This window comes from Arachis ipaensis, chromosome B10 (assembly GCF_000816755.2).
Source record: "Arachis ipaensis cultivar K30076 chromosome B10, Araip1.1, whole genome shotgun sequence".
NCBI classification, from domain to species: Eukaryota; Viridiplantae; Streptophyta; class Magnoliopsida; order Fabales; family Fabaceae; genus Arachis; species Arachis ipaensis.
Window position 1 is genome coordinate 135,074,704 of NC_029794.2, and position 5,950 is coordinate 135,080,653.

A 5,950-nucleotide genomic window follows, 5' to 3' on the forward strand; every position below is an offset into this window, starting at 1 on the left:
AATAAACTAATAAATTAATAGTTAAAGCGGTTTGATGATTGATTCGGTTTTTAGAAACTTGCTAAAAACAAAAAAAAAATTGACTAAAGTAACAAATACTTCTTTTTTTAAGTTAAAAAATTATGGTTAACATATAAGGTTATTATTATTTTTCGAAATTATTAAGTCTATATTTGAGTTTGTTTTGTTTTCAAAATTTGTTAAAAGATTTAATTTAATTCTGATTTGTTTGATAGTATTTTTTAAATTTTAAATTTAAATCAAATATGATCTAATCTAATGAAATTAAATTTGATTTTTAAATTTGATTTTAAATTTGATTTTAAATTAGTTATTATATCTTTATAATTTTAATAAAAATGTTTCTAATATGAAAAACATGTTAAATTGAAAAATCAAAGGTTCCCTCCAAAATCCACCCAGAGAAAGTTGTGTCCATAAATATTAAATACACGATCATCACTTCATTCCTTAATTCCACTGTCAAATATATTGTTGTCACCTCTTCCTCTTGCGTGTAGTGTTATTTTTTCTGCTTCTTATATCTATATACAAAAAACTTCAATTTGATCCCAACTATTAACACAGGTGTTGAATTCACTGAAGATGTTGCTATTTCTTGTTCGTTGGTGGATTTATGTGTTTGTGCTGTTAAATTCAGGAGCTGTTAATAGTCAAAATTACCGAACTGTTAGAGACAAAATCCTTCCATTCAACAAAGTTGTTGTCGATTCTTTGGGACATGGCAACTTCTCTACAATTCAATCTGCCATTGATTCTGTCCCTTCCAACAATAAGTATTGGATTTTAATCAATGTCACTGCTGGTATTTACAGGTAATAAATTCAATATTCTTTTGCTCTACAAAAAAATAGTAACTTTTTTTTGTCAAGAATAGATGTTGTAGCTTGCCTTGCATCCTGGAAAAACTGTCCAACAGAATAGTCTGATAAATAATAATTAGTTTTACCTATAGAAAAAATATGAGATGAACTAATATGCAGTACCTTCAGATGAACTAACAGGAGCTGTTAATGTTAAAGCAGTTAAAATTCTTGAGATGGGTTGAATTTTTTGCAAGCAATGTATTCCATGCCTTGTCTAAGACACACCCATCATAATATTTACACATGACCACCACATCCAAACTATTCATATTTGTATTATTAGTCATTGAACTTCACATTTTGGTTACCAATTATTATAGTTGGGTGGAAAAAGAAAAGTTCATGTCGCCCATTCTGTTTTATGTGAAAATAACTTACGTGTAATTTTCATATAATATTTTTATGTAAATAGAGATGTTTTCAGATCAAATATTATTTACTATTATTTTGAGTTGTGGCATGTAACTCTTTTATTTAATTTGACTTGAGAAATTTAGTGTTACAGGGAGAAAGTGACGATTCCAATTGATAAACCATACATAATATTGAAGGGAAGTGGAAAGATGAGAACGTGGGTTGAATGGGATGACCATAATACAACAGCTCAGAGCCCCACGTTCCAATCCGATGCTGATAATAGCTGCAATGATAAGTGGGAACAAGTCTTATTTTTATAGAGTTGGATTTTTCGGATTGCAAGATACTTTGTGGGATAATTATGGAAAACATTACTATAAATTTTGTACTATTGAAGGTGCTGTTGATTTTATTTTCGGTGCTGGCCAGTCATTATTTGAGGTAATTAAATTTCATTCAAATATAAAATGTGCATGCTATCGTATTTATTATTATTATTGTTAAAATAACATTTTTTTAGTAGTAAGAACATCTTTAATACTTACTTTTATTTTAAGTCTTATAAATGCTACATAAATATTTATAGAATTATATATCATAAAAATTGATTTGAGATTTAATGTGAAATTTATATAAAAAATATATATATGAATCTAATTTTATTTATAAAATTATATATTATAAAAATTGATTTGAAATTTAATGTGAAATTCATATAAAAATATATATGAATTTAATTTTAATAATACTTTTTAAATAATGTTAAAATTATTTAGCCATGGTAACATAAAAATAGATTGAATGAGAATTGATGATTAATTAAATGTATTATTATGTTGGTAATGGCAGAGGTGTAGCATAAATGTGATTGGAAGGGCATTAGGAAAATGGTTTGTAGGATATATAACAGCACAAGCAAGAGAAAATCCAAAAGATTCAAATGGATTTGTGTTCAAGAATTGCAATGTCTCTGGAAATGGTTCTACCTTTTTGGGAAGACCTTGGAGACCTTATGCTAAAGTTCTTTTCTACAATACAAGTATGGCCAACATTATTCAACCCGCTGGTTGGGACCTATGGGATTCCTCTCAACATGAGTAAGACTCTATCACTATGCTAATCATTTTATTAACAATATTATTAATTCATGTTAAATACAAAGCAAAAATATCAATGTGACTTAGTTCATAATATTTTAAAAATTATAGTTATGTATTAAATATTATGTAAATACATGATTTTGATTTGACCATCATATAAAATATTATTTTTTTGTAGGAATAACATTATGTTTGCAGAGTATGGCAATTTTGGACCAGGTTCTAATACCTCCAAACGAGTAAATTGGACTACAACGTTGGATTTAAAGACGGTTGATATGATGACAAATATAAGTTTCATAGACTCTGAAGGATGGGTTCATCAATACCAACAGTTTTAGAAAAAACAACATTATCAATAGTTGTAACATTATCAATAGTTGTAACAGTCTAATAACTATGTTTTGGGTACGCTTACGAAACGTTTCCTAATATAAGCACCTTATAACCTTAATGAATTTTTCCTTTTCATAAACGTTAATTGATATGTGGATCAGATGATACGCGGGTAGGACAACTTTAATCTTAAAAAAACTGTAATCTATATTAAGAGCTAAGTGGTAGTTTTTATGCAAAAAACTATGAAAGAATACTCAATGTTATTATAAAGCATGTTTCTATACCAAGTGTAGAAAATTTTCCCATGTGAAGCAATATGTTCCAAATTTTTCAGCTTCCTTTTTTTATGTACTTGAAACACTTCCAAAATTCACAATAGTTACACCATTATTATAATTAATTCACCAACTGAATAAGAAAAAATACTTGATAATCTTATTAGGAATCATTAATGTTTAATATAAAAATATGTTTAACCTACTTTTGAGATTTAAACATTTTTCAAGATAAGACAAAATCTGCACAAATATATTAAATCAAAATTGATAATATTCTCAGTTTCTATTCCAAATAAATTATTGTGCTAGCTAGAGAAAAAAAAACCTTACAGATGAAATCTTATTTTTTTGTACAAATGCTATTAAAACTTCAGTATAATTTGTAACCCAAACACCGTTATTTGTCAAAATTGTTGTAGTTTAATATTTTTTAATTAAAAATTGAGCCAAAGTTGTTATTATTTAACATTATTTTTAAACTATCATTTATTTTTTTAAATAAAATTTAAGATAATCTAAAACGTTAAATAAATTAAATACTTAATTACTATGTATTATCATTAATATTAATTAATAATATTATGATGTTGAACAATGAACACATACTTGTGAATAAATAATTTATTTATATTACATTAATTTCTTTAGCACAGTATATTATTTTTTTTTTCTTAAAAAAGGTTAAGGTTGTCTAAATTTTTCAAATGATAATAAATATAACTCTTTATATTGTTAATGATCCAGACCACAAATGATACCCTAGTGGGCATGATCTTCCTGGGAATAAGTTTATACATGGAAGCAAAGAGTTATGAATCAAGAAAAACACAAACAACAGCGATAGTGATGCTTAATGCAAAAAAAATTAGAGCTTACAAATCAGTGGAGGAGATGCTTCAAACTAATTCAGACACTTCATGGGGGAATCGATTTCATTCCCTTCAACTTCCAATACCCAAATTAAGCGATGCCAATACATCCAATCCACTTGACTTTGTTTTGGAGGCCCACAAAATCATTATTGGGCTCAGAAATTCTTTGGTCCATCCTTCTAGCGGTTTGATTTTGGGAATGCTGGACAAAATTAAAGGCACAGAGGTTTATTGTAGCTCAACATTTCTTGTCCCAAAAAAAAAGAAGTTTTTATTTTGAGTAAATCTCAAATCTGTAAAGCAATTTGGGTTAATCGAGTAATTAATTTATTTGTCTACTTAATTAAGTGTCGAAGTTCAGTTCGAATTCCACTTTATAAATATAGCAACTTATTAACCAATGATAGATCCTTAAATAGATTAGTCATAAACCTGCCAGATTGAGAGATACAATGGCAAAAAGAATAAAAAACTCCTTAAATCAGTTTAGTAGTGCTTCTAAAGTTTTTTTTTTTACCTTTAATTATTCGTTTTTACTATTATTAACTTTTTACTTTTTTAATCCCTTCTCCTTAAATTTGGTGTAAAGTTTATATTTTCGAGAAATAAAAAAATATTAAAAAAGTCTGTCATAAGAAAAAATATTTTATAATAATATTTTTATTGACTAAATGTATATATTTTAAAATATTTATTTATACATGCCAAAAATTTGAAAGATAAAGACTATATAAAAGCAAAAAAAATAAGAAACTAAAGCTAAAGCATATTTTATGGTTTAAGTGATTCGTGGAAGGTATGAAAAATATTAAATATTAAAGTAATGTTTGGAGTACATTTTATTTATTTATTTAAGCAATTTACCTTTCAAATTACATGTATGATTTTTAATAATAAAATTTTATATATAGCTCAGGAATTAAAAAACAGAATTCAAAGGACAAATTGTCCAAAATATTGTATTACGTATCAGATTATATTTATATATAGTTCAGTAATAAAAAACGACATTAAAGGGCAAACTGCAAAAAAAAAATATAGTATCAAATGATGTATAGCTTAAAAATGAAAAATAGAATCAAAGAGTAAATGGTCAAAAATACAGTATCAGACAGTAATATAGTATTAGATAGTATCGAATAAGATAAAGATTACGTTAGAATGTAAACTATATATTCTTATCTAACATAAGGCTAAATTCATACAAATCAGAGAAATTAGATTGTCTGTCTTGTTTGTTATATATATTTCTTACTCTTTCTTATATATTGCCTATAAATACAGAAGTAGTTAGGTCCCTTTCCCTTTTTTTTTTTTTTATTGTACTCCATCTACAAGTTTTCTGTTGTGGGTTTATCTGTGAGTTAGAAAAAATAATAAATTCCATAATTTTTCTTGTTGTAATTCTGTTTATGCCTATTTTCATTCTCATTTCCTGTGAAGTTTTGCTAGATGAATCTGTTAACTATTGGCCCGTTAAGTTTTTACTAATATATCAAATTTTTAGTTTTCTTGAATTATTAAATTATGAAATTTTTTTATAAAATTTTATTTTATTTTTCAAACAAAATTTCCTTTTAATTTCTAATAGTTCAGATCATTAATTAAAAATTACACCGATGTGCATAATAAACATGTTAATAAACTATATAAACATGATTTCAGTATATTATTTATGATTTATTTTTTTGGTTTTTAGGTGATGAATTGCACCTATATCAGTTGATAATTAATTGTATCTAACAAAAAATTTTAGATTTTTATTTTGAAAAATTTTTAAAAAATAAGAAGAGCTCACTTTCTTCCTCTCTTAACCTTTACGTTTGCTCTCTTAACTTTTATTTATATAATTTACGGTTCAAATTATATGTATGATTTTTAATAAAAAAAAGCTTTAAATATAACTCAAAAATAAAAGATAAAATTAAAAGATAAACCGTCAAAAATATAGTATCAAATTATATGCATCTCAAAAATAAAAGATGAAATTAAAGATAAACGACCGAAAATATAGTATCAGATAAGATTATAAGAATGAATTAGAATGTAAATTATATATTCATATCTAAGATAAAATTAAATTAAATTCATACAAATTAAAAAAATTGGATGGTCTG

General features: G+C 25.5%; 1 protein-coding gene and 1 pseudogene across 3 annotated transcripts in view; both read left to right on the forward strand.

Moving 5' to 3' along the window:
- Positions 1 to 5,950, forward strand: part of LOC107622085 (glycine-rich cell wall structural protein) — a 26,200-nt gene that overhangs the window by 1,311 nt on the left and 18,939 nt on the right. The window lies entirely within an intron of this gene.
- LOC107621206 lies at positions 411 to 2,971 on the forward strand (annotated as a pseudogene).